Here is a 22,405-nt window from a genome sequence, read left to right as displayed (position 1 = left end):
CCTTACTGGAAGTAAATTAATATTAATCTGAAGAGTATTATGTTAAGATGTATATTGTCTTACCTTGAATAACTACTAAAAAAATAATTCAGGATATTAAGAGAACCAGTAAAATGTTTCTCTGGAAAAAAATATATTTAACATAAAAAAGCAGCAAAAAGGGCACAAAAGCACATAAAACATAGGAAACAGCAAAATGGGAGATATAAAGTTAACTATATCGATAATTGAATTAAATTTGAAATGTATGAACTCCAATTGAAAGCAGAGATGGTTGGGGCCAGCTCTGTGGCATAGTGGTTAAGTTCATGTGCTCTGCTTCCATAACCCAGGGTTTGCAGGTTCTGATCTCAGGTGGGACCTATCAGCTCTCATCAGGCCACACTGCAGCTGCATCCCAATAAAGCAGAGAAAGATTGGCACAGATGTTAGCTCAGCAACAATCTTCCTCAGGCAAAAAGAGGAAGACTGCCAACAGATGTTAGCTCAGGGCCAATCATGCTCAGGGGAAAAAAAACAAAGATTGTCAATCTTGAAACACAACAACATACAACTGTATGCTGTTTACAAGAGACACACTTTAGATTCAAATAGACAAACAGGTTCAAAGTAAAATCATAGTAAATTACACCATGCAAATAGTAACAAAATAGCTGAAGTGGCTATATCAATATCAGGCAAAATACTCTTTGAGGTCAAAAACGTCACTAGAGAGAAAAAGGAATATTTTATAAGAAGGAAAAAGGAAACTTACATAAATATTTAACAATTATAAACATAAACATATTTGACAACTGAGCAACAAAATACATGAAGAAAGTCTGACAGAATTAAGATATAAACAAATTCTCAACAATGGCTGGGGTCTTTAATATGCCATTCTCAGTCTGGGTCCAATGAAGAAAGAGAAACCTCACAGTAAATTGAACAGGAAACTGTTAATATAAATGACTATTAATTAATACTTAATAAGGAAATTAGAATAATGAGAGATTAGCAAGTAAGTAAACAGAACGCTACAGAATATAAGACTAGACATATAAGGAACACTAAACAGGGCTGAGATTGAGGGCCCCTGGAAGATCCACTTGACAGGAATGAGATCCAGACCTTGTGGGAGAGGGCAAGGCATTTACTTACTGAAAGGACAGTGCGAGTAAGCTGTGGTAATGGATGTTCAAGAAGCCCACCCCCTAGTGTGCTGCGTAAAGCTGTCCAAGGGACATCTCACCAGAGATACTTAACTGTGAAACTGCTCAATGGAAGACACACATGGAAACTGATTAGTGTGAGCTGCTGGCACCAGGCACTGGAGAAGCTCTGAGTGATGCAGGAGCCAAGGAGATACTCCACCACAAAATAACCCAAGGATGGGTGTGTGATTAAAGAGCAAAGATGTATTTACAGAGCAGCCGGAATGAATGAAATTATAGCAGAGTCAATAATTTTTTAACTGTCAAACAGTATTCCCAATAATGGAGAGAAAAACTAGATTAAAAAATGAATATGAACAATCTCATCTGCTAATTTGAATGGTGTCACATGTATAGAATAGAGGCACAGACCATATGCTAGGCTATAAAATGACTCAATATATTACAAGAACTGAAATAATGTAAAGTTCCCCTATCACAATATAATTGAATTAAAAATCAACAGAAAGAAATGTGGGAAAATCTCAAAGTTTGGAAATTAAACTACATGCTTCTAAACCACCCGTATGTCAAAGAAGAAATCACAATGGAAACTAAAAATAATTTGAATGAATGAAACAAAAGCAACATCCCACAACTGATAAGTAAACAAGGATGCAGAGGAAAATTTATAGGTGTAACACCTATATTAGCAAAAATCATTTTAAGTAAATAGCTAATTGTTCACCTTAAGAAGATATAAAAGAAGAGGAAAAAAAAAAACAAAAGCAAACAGAAGGAAGGAAATGATCAAGAAAAGAGAAGACACAGAGCGGGCAGAGCAAAATGGCAGGGTGAGCTGACCTGGGACTCTCTCCCCTCCAAACTACAACAAAGGATTGGAAAAACTGAACTTCAGCCAATAATCCTAATGCCAGACCATCAGAGAACTACAGAAACAAGAACACGGAGGGCAGAGATGCTGCAGACGGCCTTGGAGGAGCTGGAACGGGGTAGGAGAGAACGTCGCTCCCTCCTCTAGACACTGGGATCGCTGCCACAGGTGAGAGAAGGAGCGGGGAAGGGGCCGCGCAACCGAGGATTGTCCAGGACTCCCACCACTGGTATAGTGGAAACCTGCTGACAGGGGAAAGCTTCCATGCATGGGGACACCATCAAGCCAGGGCACCTGGAGACCAGAGAATGAGAGCTGATCAGAATCCAGATCTGCACGCGAGAGAAAGGGGCCCTCCTCCCCAACCTGCTCTGGGTTCCGCCATCTTGCCTGAAGGCGGAGAGCTCAGACTGTGCGGCTCTCGACCCCCATCTAGTGGTGACAGCCTGTAACTGCAAACAAATACTACCATCATGCGCAAAACTGCTCCTCTAACATCCAGCAATTTATAAAAGCTCCAGAACAGAAGGAAAACAATAAAAACACAGAATTAAGTCCTGAGGACTTGGAAATAGGTAAACTAAGTGAAAATGAGTTCAGAGTAGCTATCATCAAAAAGCTCAATGAGTTAGAGGGAAAGAAAGAGAAACAAGTCAATGAGTTCTGAAGTTACTTCACAAAAGAGATTGAAACTATAAAGAAGAATCAAACAGAAATACTAGAGATGAAAAACACAACGGATAAGATAAAAAAGAATACGGATTCCCTGAATGCCCATGTAGACACCATATAGAAGCAAATTAGCATAATCGAAGATAGATAGGCTGAACGGCTCCAGACAGAGAAATAAAGAGAACTAAGGATTAAAAAGAATGAGGAAAATATCAGAGAGATAGCAGATTCAATGAGGAGAACGAATTTAAGAATCATCGGAATTCCTGAGGGCATGGAAAAGGACAATGGAGCAGAAAGGTGCTTAATGAAATTAGAGAAGAGAACTTCCCAAATCTAGGGATTGAGGGAGAAATGTGTCTGGAGGAAGCTTTCAGATCTCCTAGATTTGACAATGTAGAAAGACCTACTGCAAGGCATATAGTAATAAAAATGACAAAAATGAAAAAGAAAGAATACTCAGGGCAGCAAGCCAGAAGAAAATAACCTACAAAAGAACTCCTATCAGACTTTCAGGGGATTTCTGTACAGAAACCTTACAAGGTAGGAGAGAATGGAGTGACATATTCAAAACTTTAAAAGATAAAAATCTTCAGCCAAGAATACTCTATCCAGCAAAAATATCCTTCAGATATGAGGGAGAAATTAAATCTTTTCCAGACAAACCAAAGTTAAGGGAATTTGTAACCAAAAGTCCTCCACTACAAGAAATCCTCAAGAAGGCTCTCATACCTGAAAAAAGAAACAAAGGGAGAAAGGGGTCACAAACCACAGAGTAGGGAGACAGATAGAACCAGAATAGGATAGCAAATATTCAACTATAGCATTAGGATAAAGGTAAGGAAACCACCAAAGTAAAGAGGATCTTATCACTCTGTCTACAAACTCATAACACGAGTTGGAATAAGAGATGAAAATAATAATTTAGGAGGGGAAGACGAAAGGGACTAAATCAGTCTAGGCCAAGTAAGTACGAGACCACCAGAGAAAAGACTATATTATACATGAGACTCTAAATACAAATTTGAGGGTAGCCACTAAACTAAACAACAGAACAGAGCCACAAAATATAAATAAGGAAAAATCTAAGAAACCCAGCATAAGAAATTGCAGAAGTCAATGGGTAGGCTAAAACACACAGGACGAGAAACAAAGGTAATGCAGGAAAACCAGATAACGAGCAACAGAATGACAGCATTAAGTCCATATGCATCAATAATCACCCTCAATATAAACGGATTGAACTCTCCAATAAAAAGACACAAAGTGGCAAAATGGACTAAAGAACAAGATCCAACACTTAGTTGCCTCCAGGAAACACACTTCAGACCCAAGGACAAACACAGGCTCAGAGTGAAGGGGTGGAAGACAATACTTCAAGCTAATAGCAAACAAAAGAAAGCAGGTGTTGCAGTACTTATATCAGACAAAACAGATTTCAAAATAAGGCAGGTAAAGAGAGACACAGAGGGGCAATATATAATGATCAAAGGGGCACTTCATCAAGAAGAAAAAATGCTTATAAATATCTACCCACCCAACATAGGAGCACCAAAGTTCATAAAGCAATTATTAACAGACCTAAAGGAAGATGTTAAAAACAACACAATAATAGTAGGAGACCTCAACACCCCACTCACATCAATGGACAGATCATCCAGACAGAAAATCAACAGGGAAATAGTGGAGCTAAATGAAAAACTAAAACAATTGGACTTAATAGACATATATAGAACACTTCATGCAAAAACAGCAGAATACACATTCTTCTCAAGTGCGCGTGTAACATTCTCAAGTATAGACCATATGTTGGGAAACAAGGCAAGCCTCTACAAATTTTAAAAAATTGAAATAATAACAAGCATCTTCTCCAGTCATAATGATATAAGGCTAGAAATTAATTACAAGAAAAAACCTGAGAAAGGCACAAGGATGTGGAGACTAAACAATATGCTACTGAACAATCAATGGATCATTGAAGAAATTAAAGAAGAAATAAAAAAATACCTGGAGACAAATGAAAATAATAACATGCCATGCCAACTCATATGGGATACAGCAAAAGCTGTATTAAGAGGAAAATTCATCACAATACAGACACATCTTAACAGAGAAGAAAAATCCCAAATAAGCAATCTTAAACTACACCTAACCAAATTAGAGAAAGAAGAACAAACACAGCCCAAAGTCAGCAGAAGGAGAGAAATAATAAAAATCAGAGCAGAGACAAATGCTATTGAAATGAAAAAGGCAGTAGAAAGGATCAATGAAACAAAGAGTTGGTTCTTTGAGAAGACAAATAAAATTGACAAACCCCTAGCCAGACTTACAAAGAAAAAAAGGGAGAAAGCTCAAATAAACAAAATCAGAAATCTAAGAGAAATAACAACAGACTCCACAGAAATACAAAGGATTATAAGAGACTACTACGAAAAATTGTATGCCAACAAAATGGATAACCTAGAGAAAATGGATAAATTTTTAGACTCGTACAATCTCCCAAAGCTCACTCAAGAAGAAGCAGACAATTTGAACAGAGCAATCACAAGGAAAGAGATTGAAACAGCAATCAAAAACATACCAAAGAATAAAACCCCAGAACCAGATGGTTTTCCTGGGGAATTCTACCAAAATTTCAGAGAGGACTTAATACCTATCCTTTTCAAGCTATTCCAAAAAATTATGGAGGATGGAACACTTCCTAACACATTCTAAGAGGCCAACATCACGCTGATACCAAAGCCTGAAAAGGACACCACAAAAAAAGAGAACTACAGGCCGATATTGCTGATGAACATCGATGCAAAAATTATAAACAAAAGTTTGGCAACCAGAATTCAGCAATTCATCAAAAGGATCATACAGCATGATCAAGTGGGATTCATACCAGGAACACAGGGATGGTTCAACATCCACAAATCAATCAACGTGATACACCACATCTACGAACTGAGGAATAAAAACCACATGATCATCTCAATACATACACAGAAAGCACTGGACAAGATTCAACAGTCATTTACGATAAAAACTCTGAACAAAATGGGCATTGAAGGAAACTACCTCAACATAATAGAGGCCATATATGACAAACCCACTCAATGGGCAAAAACTGAGCACCATCCCCCTGAAATGAGGAATAAGACAAGAATGCCCTCTATCACCACTCTTATTTTAACATAGTACTGGAGGTCCTGGCCAGAGCAATCAGGCAAGAAAAAGGAATAAAATGAATCCAAATAGGGAGGGAAGAAGTGAAACTCTCGCTCTTTGCAGATGACATGATCTTATATATAGAAAACCCCAAAGAATCCATTGGAAAACTCTTAGAAGTAATCAATAACTACATCAAAGTTTCAGCGTATAACATTACCTTGCATAAATCAGTAGCATTTCTATATTCTAATAACGAACTAACAGAAAAGAACTCAAGAACACAATACCATTCACAATCGCTACAAAAAGAATACAATACATTGGGGTGAATTTAACTCAGGAAGTGAAAGACCTATACAATAAAAATTAAAAGGCCTTTCTGAGAGAATTGGATGATGACATAAGGAGATGGAAAGACATTCCATGTACATGGATTGGAAGAATAAACATAGTTAAAATGTCTGTTCTACCTAAAGCAATTTACAGATTCAATGATATCCAAATCAGAATCCCAGTGACATTCTTTACAGAATTAGAACAAAGAATCCTAAAATTCATATGGGTCAACAAAAGACCCAAATTGCTAAAGCAATACTGAGAAAAAGGAGGAAAACAGGAGGTATCAGAATCCCTGACTTCAAAACATACTACAAAGCTACAGTAATCAAAACAGCATGGTACTGGTACAAAACCAGGTGCACAGATCAATGGAACAGAATTGAAAGCCCTGAAATAAAACCACACATATATGGACAGCTAATCCTCAACAAAGGAAGCTGGCCTGGTGGTGCCGTGGTTAAGTTTGCACATTCCTCTTTGGTGGCCCAGGGTTGGCCAGTTTGGATCCTGGGTGTGCACATGGCACCACTTGGCACGCCATGCTGTGGTAGGCATCCCACATATAAAGTAGAGGAGGATGGGCACAGATGTTAGCTCAGTGCCGTTCTTCCTCAGCAAAAAGAGGAGAATTGACAGCAGACTTTAGCTCAGGGCTAATTTTCCTCAAAAACAAATAAGTAAATAAAAAATAAAGGAACCAAGAGCATAGAATGGAGTAAGGAAAGGCTCTTCATTAAGTGGTGCTGAGAAAACTAAGGAGCCACATCTAAAATAATGAAAGTAGACCATTATCTTTCTCCATAGACAAAAATAGAACAAAAATGGATCAAAGACTTCAGTGTAAGACCAGAAATTATAAAACTTCTGGAAGAAAATATAGGCAGTACACTCTTTGTCATCAGCCTTGAAAGGATCTTTACAAACATAGTGTCCACTCAGACAAGGGAAAAAAAAGAAACAATAAACAAGTGGCCACGACTTGATCAGACTAAAGAGCTTCTGGAAGGCAAAAGAAACCAAGATCAAAATGAAAAAACAATCCAGGAACTGAGAGAAAATATTTGCAAATCATACATGCTATAAGGGGTTAATCTCCCTAATATATAAAGAGCTCACACAACTGAACTATGAAAGAGTAAATGACCCAATCAATAAGTGGGCAGAGGATACAAACAGGCATTTTTCCAAGGAAGATATACATATGGTCAATAGGCAGATGACAAGGTGCTAAACATCACTAATCATCAGGGAGATACAAATCAAAGCTACAGTTAGATATCATCTTACGCCTGTTAGAACAGTTACAATCCCCAAGACAAAAAAATAACAAATGTTGGCGAGGTTGTGGAGAAAAGGGAACCCTCATCTACTGCAGGTTGGAATGCAAACTGGTGCAGCCACTTTGGAAAACAGTATGGAGATTTCTCAAAAAATTAAAAATAGAATTACCATATGACCAGGCTATCCCACTAGTGGGTATTTAGCCAAAGACCTTGAAATCAACAATACAAAGAGACGTATGCACCCCTATGTTCACTGCAGCATTATTCACAATAGCCAAGATGTCAAAGCAACCCAAGTGCCCAATGACTGATGATTGGATAAAGATGATGTGGTGTATATATACAATGGAATACTACTCTGCCATAAAAAGGACATAATTGTCTCATTCACAACCACATGGATGGAACTTGAGGGCATCATGTTGAGAGAAATAAGCCACACAGAGAGAGAAAAGACCATATGATTTCACTCGTATGTGGAATATAAACAAACTTATGGACAAAGAGAACAATTTAGTGGTTACTGTGGCAGCAGGAGAGTGGGTACAAGGGGTACGGTGGCACATTGACATGGTGTTTGATAAATACTGATGCACAACTGAAATTTCACAATGTTATAAACTATTTAGACCACAATAATTTTTTTTAAATTGGTTTTTTGGAAAGTTCAAAAAAAGTGACACAACATGAGTGACATCAGCATCATGGTGGAATTTTCCCCCTTGTCTCTCCCCTCTAAGTTACAGCCAAATGGACATGCACTGACCAAGAGAGGATTTCCTATACAGCACTAGAGGATGCCTAAGAGATCCATGCATCTATACATCTGAAGGTGGGTGGACTCAACCCCCAGTAAGCAGTGGAACTAGGGGAGAAGCCCCCACCACCCTCCCTGAGTGGCAGCAATCCAGGTTGTGGATCCTCACACAGTGGCTTGCACAAGTGGTGAGGACAGCCCAGCTCACATGACTGCCGGTGGAGCACGGATGGTGGCGGCCTGGCCTGTGTGACTGCTGGCACAGTGGAGGTGGCCTGGCCCACACAACTGTGAGCAAATGGAGTGGGGGCAGAACAAATAGCCCCTTTGCCCCAGCACTGGCAGGTGGAACCTGTGACCAGAGGCTTCAGGGACTACAGCAGAACTGATGACCCAGCCCCCACTGGTGGCACCCCCCAACACCAGCTCAGCAGCAGCAGGAGATACATATAGTTCTCCAGGTCCCTGGCAGGGATAGTGACACCTGTGAACCCAGCACCCCTGGCAGCAGTGCAAGCAGCACCTTCAGACAACCCAGGACAAGCATCATCGGTCATGCATGGGGCAGCAGCACCCAAGCCTATGGGAGCCAACAGAAAGCCAGTGGGGTCTCAAATATACCAGCCTCACTATACCTGGAAGACCTAGAAAAAGAACAAACAAAGCCCACAGTCAGGAGAAGGAAGGAAATAATGAAATCAGAGCAGAAATAAATGAAACAGAAAGTAGAAAAACAATAGAAAGGATCAATGAAACTAAGAAGCAGTTATCTGAGAAGATAAACAAAATTTACAATTTCTCAGCCAGATTCAGAAAAAAAGAGAGAAGACTCGAATAAATACAATCAGAAATTAAAGAGCAGTAATTACAATGGACGCTGCAGAAACACATTGGATTACAAAAGATACTATGAAACACTATATGTCAACAGACTGAATAGCCTGGAAGAAATGGATAAATTCTTAGAACCATACGACCTCCCAAAACTGAATCACGAAGAAATAAAGAATCTGAAAACACCAATCACAAGCAAAGAGATTGAAACTGTTATCAAAAGTCTCCCAAAGAAAAAGTTCAGGACCATACAACTTCTCTGGTGAAGTCTACAAAACATTCAAAGAAGATTTAATTCCTATGCTTCTCAAACTATTCTGAAAAATTGGGAGGATGGGACACTTCTGAATTCATTTGCTGAGGCAAACATTATCCTGATATGAAAACCAGACAAGGACGACACAAAAAAGGAAAATTACAGGCCAATATCATTGATGAACATAGATGCAAAAGTACTCAACAAAATATTAGGAAATTGAATCCAATAATACATTAATTGGATCATACACCACGATCAGGTGGGATTTACTGTAGGGGTGCAGAAATGGTTCAACATTAGCATATCCATCAATGTGATGTACCACATTAACAAAATGAAGAATGAAAATCACATGATCATCTCAACAGATGGAGAGAAAACATCTGACAATTTCCAATATCCATTTATGATAAAAACTCTCAATAAAATGGGTATAGAGGGAAAGTACCTCAACATTACAAAGGCCATATATCACCAACCCACCGCCAACATCATACACAATGGTGAAAAGGTGAAAGCCACTTCTCTGAGAACAGGAGCAAGACAAGGGTGCCCACTCTTGCCACTCTTCTTCAACATAGTACTGGAAATTTTAGCCAAACAAGTAAGGCAAGAAAAAGAAATAATATGTATCTAAAAAGGAAAGGAAGAATTAAAACTGTCACTATTTGTGGTTGACATGATTCTATATAGAGAAAACTGTAAAGAATCTAACAAAAATCTATTAGAAATAATCAACGAATATAGTAAAGCTGCAGAGTACAAAATCATCATTCAAAAATCATTTGCATTTCACTCCATAACGGGGGCCTGCAGTTTGCCAGTTTGGATCCTGGGCATGGACCTTTACACCACTTATCAGGCCATGCTGTGGTGGCATCCCAAATAGAAGAACTAGAATGACTTACAACTAGGATATACAACTATGTACTGGGGCTTTGGGGAGAAAAGAAAAGAGGAAGATTGGCAAAATACATTATCTCAAGGCCAGTCTTCTTCACACACACAAAATCAGTTGCATTCCTATAACTAATAATGGGCCAGCAGAAAGAGAAGTCAGGACTATACTCCCATTTACAATTGCAACAAAAAAGAATAAAATACCTGGAATAAATTTAACCAAGGAGGTGAATGCCATATACTCCAAAAACTATGACATTAATGAAATAACTCAAAGAAGGCAAAGAAATGGAAAGATATTCCATTCCCATGTATTGTAAGAATAAACACAGTTAAAATGTCCATATTACCTAAATCAATCTACAGATTGACCTACAGATCAATCTACAGACTTAATGCAAACCCGAATGGAATACCAATGACATTCTTCATGAAAAGAGAGAGAAGAATCTTAAAATTTATATGGAAAAACAAATGACACTAAATAGCCAAAGCAATTCAGAGGGGAAAAAAAAACAACAACACTTGGATGTATCATGCTCCCTGAACTCAAAATATACTACAAAGCTGGAGTAGTCAAAACAGCATGGTACTGGTATAAAAAACCCAGATATACAGATCAATGGAACAGAATTGAAAGCCCAGAAGTAAAACCACACATCAAGGGACAGCTAATCTTCAACAAAGAAGCCAAGAACACACAATGAAGAAAGGAAAGTCTCTTCAATTAATAGTGTTGGGAAAATTGGACAGCCACATGCACAAGAATGAATGTAGACCATTGTCTCACATGATACACAAAAATTAACTCTAAATTGATTAAAGACTTGAATGTAAGACCTGAAACCATAAAACTCTTAGAAGAACATATAGGCAGTATAGATTTGACGTAGGTCTTAGTAGTATCTTTCTGAATACCATGTCTCCACAGGCAAGGGAATCAAAAGACAAAATAAAGAAATGGGATTACATCAGACTAAAGAGCTCTGCAAGGCAAAGGAAACCATCATCAAAATGAAAAGACAACGTACCAATGGGAAGAAAATATTTGCAAATCATACATCTGACAAGGCGTTACTTTCCAAAATATATAGAGCTCATACAACTCAATAACAAAAAAAAAGAATATTCCAATCAAAAAAATGGACAGAGGATACGAACAGACATTTTTCAAAGAAGATATCCAGATGGCCAATAGGCACATGAAAAGATGTTCGACATCACTAATCGTCAGGGAAATGCAAATCAAAATGACAATGAGATATCACCTCACACCAGTCAAAGGCTATAATTAGCAAGACAAAAAATAACAAATGTTGGAGGGGATGTGGAGTAAAGGGAATGCTCTTTAACTGGTGGTGGGAATGCAAACCAGTGCAGCCATTATGGAAAACAGTATGGACATTTCTCAAAAACTTAGAAATACTGTATGATCCAGCTATTCTGCTACTGGGTATTTATCAAAAGAACATAAATCACCAATTCAAAAAGATACATGCACCCGTATGCTCACGACAGCATTATTCACAATAGGCAAGATGTGGAAGCAACCTAGGTGCCCATCAAGGGACAAATGGATAAGAAGGTGTTGTATATATATACAATGGAATACTACTCACCCATCAAAACAGACAAATTCATCCCATGTGAGACAACATGCATGGATCTTGAGCAAAACAAGTCAGACAGAGAAAGAAATACTGTATGATTTCACTCCTATGTGGAATATAAGCAAACACATAGATGAGAATAGATTAGTGGTTACCAGAGGAAAAAGAGATGAGGCAGGATGAAATGGTAAAGGCACATATGTATGGTGACAGATAAAAACTGAATTATTGGTGATGAACACAATGCAGTCTAAAGAGAAACTGAAATATAATGATAGACACTTGAAATGCATACAAGGTTGAAAGCCAATATGACCCAAGAGAATAATTATATGTATATATAAAAATACATATATATACATATATATATATATTTAAATACAGTCACCACTAAAAATAGGCACATATAGAAAAAGCAAGTTAAAATGGAATTTTAAATAAATAGTATTAACCCCAAAGAAGAAAAAAAGAGAAAGGGAAACAAAAGCCAAATGGAAAAAAAGAAAACATATAGTAAAATGGATGACCTAAATCTAACCGTCAATTATTACATTAAATGTAAAAGGATAAAATTCTCCAATTGAAACTTAGAGTTTATCATAACAGATAGAAAAACAGCATTTAAAAAGAAACAAAAAAAATCTTAAATGCTCAAATTCTTTGTTAAATTCTATCATATATAGTTTCCTTATTTTGACAATATTTTGAATGGCTGCATAGCACTCTAACTTATGGTTATAATAGAATTAATCATGTTTAGATGATTATGATTTTATACATTAAGTTTGACAACATATCTAAGGTCTTTTACTGTCACAGAACTGTACACTGAAAAGTGGTTAAAATGGCAAATGTAATGCCATGTAGACTTTCCAAAATAAAGTAAAAGAATGATGTGCTTATCTACCACATGGACGAACTTTGAAAACCTTATGCCAAGTGAAAGGAGCTAGACATAAAAGGACACATATTGCATGATTCCATGTAGACTGAATTTCAAGAGTCAGCAAATCCATGGAGACAGAAGACGGGTTAGTGGTCTCCAGAGTATGGGAGGACCAGGGATAGGAAGTGACAGCTAACAAGGCCAGGGTTTCTTACTAAGGTGATAAAATGTTTTGCAATTAGATAGTGGTACTGATTTGTACAACCTTGTGAATATAGTAAAATGTTTTCTTTTGAGTACATTTTTACAAGGTGAATTTTGGGGCTGGCCCAGTGGCGTAGTGGTCAAGTTCAGCACACTTTGCTTTGTTGGCCCAGATTCACAGGTTTGGATCCCAGGCATGGACCTACGCCACTCATCAAGCCATGCTGTGGTGGCACCCCACATACACAATAGAGGAAGACGGGCACAGATGTTAGCTCAGGGCCAAGCAAAAGAGGAAGACTGGCCACAGGTGTTAGCCCAGGGCCAATCTTCCTCACCAAAAAAAAAAGAAAGAAAGAAAACAGTGAATTTTATGATCATGAATCTATCTCAACTTAAAAAGTAACGTAAAAATTTACAACACAAATTCCTTACCATCATGGTGCTCTCATAAGTCATCAGAGTTTAATCACAACCCGACAGTGGTGACTGCAGTCAGAATGACATCACTGCCTTATAAAACACCAAGTCACATTATCTGAATCTCCCTAGTGGCCTTCGATGTATCTATTCCTATTCAGGGTTTACTTTACTTACCAGAAGGAAGGTAAAAGTGTCAACTATGTCATTTGAGTCTTTTTATCACCCTGAATACTAAGATGGCATGCTCTGGCATATCATAAGCACTTACGAAAAATCTGATTATTCTACCCCAAATTCTAGTTCCAGACATTTCTTAAGAAAATACTGAGATAAAGAAATACATGTATGAGTATGTTCAATACTTAGTTTTTGACAGCCAAAAACTAGAAACACAAAAATCTAACAGAGAACAGGTTAATTAATTTGGTTCTGCTATATGATGGCAGGTACAGCATTATTAATCAGGATGATACTGGTCCAAGTGTAAAATACGCACTCATAACTGGGGAATGGTATCCAGTTGAAACTTAAGACATAGGTTCTGTTCTCAGATTTTCTACATGTAACTGCTCTTAGAGTTCATGACATTTTAATGTCTTGGCTTTTTCATCAGTAAAACTAAGACTATTAAGATCACTTACTAAGCATGAATATCTTGGAGAAATATAATCTACATAAAAACTTAATAACGTTGTAATCCTATATAAACATGTTAGATATTTTTACTGAACAACATTGCATGTCCTCTAATTGGATATTATAAAAGAAACAATTATTCTTAGATTAAAATTGTGCTTATCAGCCTTGCTCTGATAATGGTCACAAAACAAAGGGAAAAAAATCAGGACTTTTGCTTGAGAATGCATTTTTAATTCATAAATCAAGAGCTTCTAGAAAAGAAGGAGGAGGAAATTTCCCTCCCACCGAAATGCAGCAGAATCAAAGAGACATTTGTGAATCACAACCTGCCCAAAGAAGCTGATGTGATCAAGCTTCTCATAAAGTGAGAGCATCAGTAAGACTCTCAGTGCCCTGAAGCAGCAAAGAAAGATATGAGTAAATAAAACGATTCCTTATTTTCTTCCATTTCAATCAGTATTTGGAAATGTTTTTGGGAAGATAACTAAAAATCAGATATTATTGCAAAATTTTGTTAAATTTTTCTTATATCAATAATTTAAAATCAATGATTTTATGAAAAAAAAACTATCCTCAATTTTGACTTTTGTGTGTAAAACAATTATTTCCCCTCATCAAGTTTCTTCTTTGGGAGATGGCAGGACTGAGGAGGAAGTCACGAGGCACCAGGCTTTTATTGGGGCACAGAATGACTTCCTTACATGGCACTCTCCAGGTCCACACCCGCCCTGCTCATACACATAAACAGATGGAAAATAGGACAGAGCCTGGACTACAGGAATAGGTTTACAGCACGTTCCTGGGGTCAGAGCTCTGGGAACTCCAAGGCTCTGAGACAGTAGCTGCCACTCAAAGCTCCCAAGTACAGAACTTTCCAGGCTTTCCGGAACTAACCTTAGTGCCCACTTGCTGTAAATCTTCCTTTAGGGCTCAACATCCGACTTCCCTCCTACAGCCAAGTAGCTGTGAGGAGAAAAGAGGAGGAAGCACCAGGGAACCCAGAGCCACCAGACTGTGACGCCACAGAGACACAGCCATCACACCAGCACAGGTGAAGGACATGCAACCAAATCCCCGTCGCCCCAGCACAGCTGTGCACCTGTCACAGCCTGGCAGCCACACCCACGGCAGGGAGGCGCATCCCACCGCTCACTCCCGTCTCTCACACACACAGACACCCAGCCACACGCTGCCCATGTGTCCCCACAGACACACACCCTCCTCTGCCTTTCAGGCTGGAGAGTCCCTTAAGGACTGGCGTCCCTACTACGGGCCTCCACGCTGTGAGCGCTTCTGCCACCACCCCTCCTGATTCACGTCGGGCTCAGAATTGTCTCGCTTCACAGGATTCCCGCTTCCTGTGCAAATACATCCACAAATGAGTTCCACTCACCTTGCAAAGAGGGAGAACCGCGCGAAAACGGAATGGAAGCCAAAGATCTGCAGTCACCGCTGTCCTCTGGGAAGTGTCGCTCCAACCTGAACATCTCTGGACGCAGCGGCTCGTCAGAAAGGCCGCCGAAGCGTGGAAGTCCCGGTAGAACAACAGCCACGAGAACCGCCCTGAGCCCGGCTCCGAGCGCAGGTCTCTCCACCAGGAGCGCGACGCGAGGGCGCGTGCACGGGCACGGAGCCTGCGAGGGGGCCGCTTGTGCGCGTGCTGCGGTCCAGAGGCGCCACCAGGCCCAGGAGGCCGAGCATGGCAGCCCGGCGCCGGCTCCGAGGCCTGTGCGCACAGAGCCTCATGGGAGGGTCAGCGGGGCGGCCCAGGGGCGAGAGCGCAGGGCGAGTGTGAGCTCTGAGGGCAGGGCCCTGGGTGAATCCCTTCAGGCGGCTGCAGCCTGGCGACAACAAATGGGGAAAGTAACTCCTGATCTCTCTGGGGATGAGCTGGTTTATTCAGTGTCTGTTAGCCGCGTTTAAATGGTGTCTAGGAGTGAAGTAATACATGTTTACTTAATTCTTTAGGCTAAGCTGTAATAGTCAAAATGGAATGAATAATTAAATGTAAAAGCGATCTCGAGATACACCTGCATATGTTTCTGTAATATTAAGTTAGGGACAGATTTTCCAACCATAACTGAAGAGAGAAATGCTAAATACATACTGAGATTTGACTTGATAATTATGTGTAAACATCCGAATCATCTAAATGGCAATCAATTAATGAAATAAAAATTGATGCAAGGCAAAAATTCAATGACTTAACACATATAATGAACAGGCAGATAATCTCAAGGCACTGTGTTTTTGTCGCTCAAAATAATGGTCACTAGTCTAAGAGGAGAGTAGCAATAACTATAGAAATATAAATTATATATGCAAATTATCAGCATTACATGATAATTGAAAATACAAATTATCATTAGTAATAAACATTATCATCAAATACATCAGAATCAGAGTTACTTGACCTTTTGGGAATTGATCCTGCTCTCCATAACGAGTAACTAAGAAACTATGGGTCATTTTTTCCCCTTAACTCTGTTTTTGCTCCTGAATATCCTGATGCATTTTATTGCTCCATGTTTTTTCATAATTATGTTTTGTAGCTTCTTTCTCTTCAGCTGAGACATCTCCTATATTCTCTTTACACTATTCCATAAATGATCCCAATTTCTTCCTAGGCATCATTGGTGAATTCCATGCTTTTGATGACAATGTAATGATAAATTATCGATGTCTTTTTTCCTCCAGTTTTCTCTATTCCTCGGGTGACTCTCCTGTATATAGTAATAGGCCAGTAGCTATGCATGACATTTTGTTCAGGTCAGGCAGTGAGAAGGAAAGAAAATCTAAACTCTCTCTTTGAGATTTTCAATGCAAGATCTGGGTGGGAGCCGACAAATAATTTGGAAGGACCCATGATTAGTCAGTGTGAGGATTTTATGCTCCATCAAGAGTAGTTGAGGTGGGGGTTGGGGTTGGGGGTGAAAGGGGTGAAGAGGGTTGAATAACAAACTTCCAGCTATAAATAAATGTCGTGGGGATGTAATGTACTTGTTGACTATATTTATATTTATGTTAACTGTAGTTAATAACACTATATTGTATATTTGAAAGTGGCTGAGAGAGTAGATCTTAGAATTTCTCATCGGAAGAAAAAATATGTAATTATGTACAGTGATGGATGTTAACTAGACTTATTGTGGTGACCATTTCACAAAATATACAGATATTGAATCACTATGTTGTACACCTGAAAATAATATGTCAATTATATCTTAATTATTGTTTTTACATAGAGTACTCAAGGTTGTTTTATCAGATGGACAAAAGAAGCTATTTCAAAGGAAAACAAGAAGACCTAATATGTAGAGTCTAATATTTAGACTCCACGGGGGTCCTTGAGGAATGACTCTGTGTCCTGGCCACACTACTGGACAGTGCACTTGAAATACCAAGTACAGTAAAATAAATAAATGATATCAGTGTCCCACAAACCTTTTCACATAGAATGATGTAGGAATCCCGGGCTCCCTCCTACCCTGCCCCCCACATACAAATCTTGACCTGGGACAGAATTACAGAAGAGAAAAGGCTGAGTAAATTTACACCACAATCATCACCACACACCCACCAGAAGCCTCAAATTAAAATTTGGGCAGTATTAAGTGTCAGCCAGAATGTGAAGATATGGGAATTACAGTGTGGGACTATCAATTGGTTTGTTGACTTTGAAGAAAAAAATGACAATATCCCCAGTAAAGCTGAAGATATGGTTACCCTACGATGACTGCTTAATACCATAAGTAAATCCATGCGAATCCATATATATACATATGGGTGTGTGTATATATATGTGTGTGTATATACATATACGCACACAGAAGAATCGTCTCAGAAGCATTATTTGTAACTGCCAATAATGAACACAATCCAGACCTCCATGAACAATCGAAGGAATAAACAAAATGGTGTCTTAATAGGATTAACTCACAACACTGAGTATGAATCTTAAATACTTAATATTGAATGAAAGGAATCAGATGCAACAGTATACATATATATATTACCCTAATTGAACAAGGGAAAAAAACAGGCAAAAATCAGACCATGGTTTTGACTTAGAAATACATATGATAAAAGTATAAAGACAGGCAAGGGAGGGTTATTATACCAATATGGATATTTGATAACCTGGTGGCAAGAGGAGTCTAGCAACAGTAGGGGGCATGCAGGAGACCTATTGGTGGTAGTAGTAGTCTTTTTCTTGACCTGGGGTGATGTCACACAGTTGTTTATTTAATAACCATCTATATGTATCCATTTTTGTGTTTGTATATTTCACCATGAAAATGAAATAGAAGAAAGGAAGGTGAAAGGAAAGAAATTTCTCTATTCATCAAGTTCTTAAAGTTATATTTTTGGTCAATCAGGTTCTTCTCCAAATTCACATTCTAAAAAAGTGAAAGCACAAATACTGTTTCCCAGGACAAGTGTAACTGTTCTTTGTAAATGTATTTCAAGTCAATGACCAGCTCACACTGACCTCTGAGTCCGTAGGTTACAATCTGATCGCCTCAGTACTTAAAATAAGCTTAACTGGACACTTTCAAAGATTATTTTCACAGAGCTGCAATTCACTCAGGCTCTTTTTTCTGTGGGTCTCAAAATAGGAATCCTGCCTCTGCAAATCTAGTATTTATTTGTCATTATGCTTTGGAGGAGAAAGAAGAAACTTCTTAATTTTGTCAACTTAATAATAGAAATTGAGTGACTGTTGGGGGAGATGAGCCTCCTTTCACAATTGTGACAGAACACAGGTTTATTAACCGTGGAAGATCCCAAAGTGAAGCCTCTGGGTCTCTTCCTAGGTCTGAATTGACTTGTGGTGTCTTCCTTTTGCCCTTTCCTTCATATTCTGATGATTCAGACCACTTAACCCTCCTTCATGCTCACAGATCACTGTTTGGAGCTGTGAGGTTCCTGTTACCCCAAGCTGGTGGCATAGTCTCTCTAGTCCCCACTTTCCTCATTGCCACTGGAACAATATGACAACTGAGACAATCCCCTACGTTTCCTCAGTTTGTAGTTGTGCTTATTTCAAAATAGTTTCATTATCCCAGCTACTGCCAACATCTTGCTTTCTTGTTTCCAAGAACAATGTTTAATGAAAAGACCTCTTCTCAAACTGAAGATGAAATCCCATCATTCTACTTAGTTTATGTAGGAAATGCACATCTTCAGGACCCTTCAGAGAAGGATCCCTCTTGCCCTGGAGTACTCTTATTAAGCACTTTCATCTCACTGATTCTGATTATAATAAGAAAGTCAGAAGAAACCTAGTTTCTCCTGTAATGAATTCATACAAGAATTTCTGCAAGTGACAAAACATTGGAGAGAATGACTTCAATACTCAACACACTGATTTTGAAAGAAAGAATAGATCTGATTATTTCCTACAATGTGAACAGCCTTTGTTTGTGTCCTATGGCTTGGCTGACTCCCAAAGTTGTCCTTTCTTTCCCTCCAATACCAGAAGTTGGAAGGAAAACCCTCCCAGCTACTGTAACATATAAGGACGCAACTCATTGTCTAAACACTGTATTCATGGACGACATTCAAACTTGGCAAAGTAGGGAAGATTGTTCTGTGCCATGCATTATGAGGTCATGATCATCAACGAAGACTGTCAGAGCCCTCAGTGGCCAAATGGCCCACGTGGTGTCACTGAGTTGGAGATCTCTCCTTGTGTTCCAGGAGCAAACACATGGAAGCTGTCGTAGACATACAGAAGGGAATGCTGTGTGAGGTCGTAGTGAGGGCTCTCCTCTTCAGACCAGGGCAGGGAACCCAGCACACCAGAGGGATTGTGGCACCTGCATAACTGCTTCAGTGTTTTTTCTTATTATTGTTGTTTTTTATCAAAATAAAGCATTGTTTGCTTTGATTCTCATTCAGAATTTTCTTGAAGATACATTCCATCCTTTGAATTATAGAAAATTCCTGTATTCCAATGAGGCAAGGACATATTCACAGGAAAATGGAGTTCCCTTATACCTATGAACCTTCTTGTGCCCGTTGAGGAGATACGGCAAGACAAAAATTCCTCAGCACACTCCACAGACATCCACTGTTAACTCTTCCTGCTTCCAATGTCCGATTTCAGCATATCAGTTCTGGCACTCCAAAAATAAGTAACAGTTTTTCTAAGTGATCTAGGATCAACAGAAAAATTTCTCTGCTCAGGACGTTATCCCTATAGTGGAAGCCTAGAATGAGAAACCCTGAAATCCAGCTTAATAAAGTTTCTGTCTGTTGTCTTATTCATTCCACTGCAGTAGAGATTTGAAAAAAGTTCTGGAACCTACCCAATATGCCCTTTTGGTCTCGGGTCATTTTTTCCAAATCCAGCAGTCCCTGTGGCACTGGAGTCTCAGGGAAGGAGTAATTAAATTAGCTCAACGTGATATTCGTGATCACGTTGTTTAACACAGCCTGATCATATGTACCCCTCCCAGAAAAGAGAGACAATGGATGCAGCGATCGGTGAATATCTTTTGGGAGGCCAATGGCTCCATCTCTTGATGCTGGATCTTTCTTTTGCAAAAGGGGTAAAAAAGAAAAAATAAAATTTGTGTAAAATAAGAGAAGATCTGGATTCTCTTTGACTTTAGGCAGAGTTCGTAAAATCTATGTAGGAAGGAAACTCAGACTTCCTGTCCTGCAATGGTTACCTTTGTGATTGCATCCCAAGACTCCCTTTCCAAAATTATTGTTTAAAGAAATACTAATCCGTTATGGTAACACTGTTGACATAAGAATCTTTATGTAGTGGTGGTGGAAATATAAATTAGGAGCAATTAAAATCTTTCTCAGTTCATGCTCTCTTATAATTCTAGCATAATAAATTAAAAAATATACAGAAGAATGTTTTAGTATGAATATGTGTTAATACCAGCATCGTTTATAATTGCATATTATAGAAAACAACTAAATTTCCCAAAGACTGAGATAGTTAAGTAAGTAATGAAACACCCTCAATATAATTTTGTAGCCATTAAAATGTTTGTGTTTATTTTTTTGTATGGGGAAATTATTTTGTTACAATAGTGAATACTGAAACTGGGTTATAATTGTATATTAAGTCATAATACTTTAAAATGCACACACACACAAAATTCTATAACATGCAAACAAATGTTCACATTGCTTTTTATTGTACAAGCATCTTATGGCGATTTGTCTCTCCTTTCCTGGCTTGTGTGATTTCCACATTTCCTCAGATAATATTATTAATTTTTATAATAGAATTATTAAAGAACAGGTATTTCATGTCACTTCCTTCTCTGTTCCTTTTTGAGGTTCTTGGAGCCAGGAGCCTCGAGCAGCTGGCTGTCCTACAATGCAACTCAATTCAACCAACTTCTGACACTTTTTACCTGGAGACAGCATCAGGTTCCACAGGTTGAAGATTCAGTCCTACCAGACTGTTACCCTCCAACTTCAGATGCCAATCCTAAGCCCCGGTTGTCACTTGCACTTGTGACCCACAGGCTATAGATCAGAGGTTCCCACAACCTCCTCCTTGGGTTCAATTTAATTTGCTGCAGCAGCTCAAAGAACTCAGAGAAATGTTTGACTTTTAAGATTGCCAGTTTATCATAGAAGAATATAACTCTGAAACAACCAGATGGAAGAGATGCCTAGGGCAAGGTATGGGGAACAGGCACAGAGATCCATGCACTCTCCAGGCACGCTACTCTCCCAGCACCTCCACATGTTCACCCAGAAACTCCCCAAACCCTGTACTGTTGGGGTTTTCTGGAGGCTTTCTCTCGTGGGCATGATCAATTATTAATTCCATTTCTAGCCTCTCTCCCCTCTCTCGAGGATGAAGATGGTGCTCAAAATTCCAAACTTCTAATCATGACTTGGTCTTTCTGGTAACCAGCTCCCATCCTGGAGTCATCCAGGGGCCCACCAGAGTCACCTGTTGGGACAAAAGATGCTACTAGTGCTCTCACCACTTAGGTTTTTACAAGGGTTTTAGGAGCTCTGTGTCAGAACCAGGGGCAGACATCAATATATGTATTTCTTATTATTTCTCAGTTCCGAACCCATGTTTACTCCTATTCCATGGACTTTCAGTGTCCACACAACATAACATTTTTTAAAACAATTAAACTCTTTATAGAAGTACTGGATCATGTTCTCAGACTAGTTTTTATCCATTTTCAGAGATTGAAATACCCTAAGTAATCTTAGAATTATGTGTGTGAATGAGATTTTATTTTGCTGAACCTACAAAAGGAATAATGTTGCAGTGTTCTCCTGTTTGTAGTACAGATGTGGCTAAAGTGACAAGTGTGGAATCCTCGCTGAGCCTTGACACAGAGGGAAAAGATCTCTTTGAATGATTATTTGAGGTGAGAAGATGGTAGAGCATCAGCACAAGAAGAACGGAGATTC

General features: G+C 38.8%; 1 long non-coding RNA gene across 1 annotated transcript in view; it reads right to left on the bottom strand.

Annotated features, from left to right (window-relative positions):
* Positions 1-15,864, bottom strand: part of LOC106821903 (uncharacterized) — a 42,489-nt gene extending 26,625 nt beyond the window's left edge. The window contains exon 1 of the long non-coding RNA XR_011502069.1: positions 15,384-15,864. This is a non-coding gene — a long non-coding RNA (uncharacterized lncRNA). The remainder of the gene's footprint in view (positions 1-15,383) is intronic.
* Positions 15,865-22,405: the final 6,541 nt, after the last annotated feature.

The sequence above is a fragment of the Equus asinus genome, chromosome 3, assembly GCF_041296235.1.
Source record: "Equus asinus isolate D_3611 breed Donkey chromosome 3, EquAss-T2T_v2, whole genome shotgun sequence".
Lineage (NCBI taxonomy): Eukaryota > Metazoa > Chordata > Mammalia > Perissodactyla > Equidae > Equus > Equus asinus.
The sequence above is the reverse complement of the archived record's forward strand: the minus strand, read 5'-3'. Positions and strand labels throughout refer to the sequence as shown.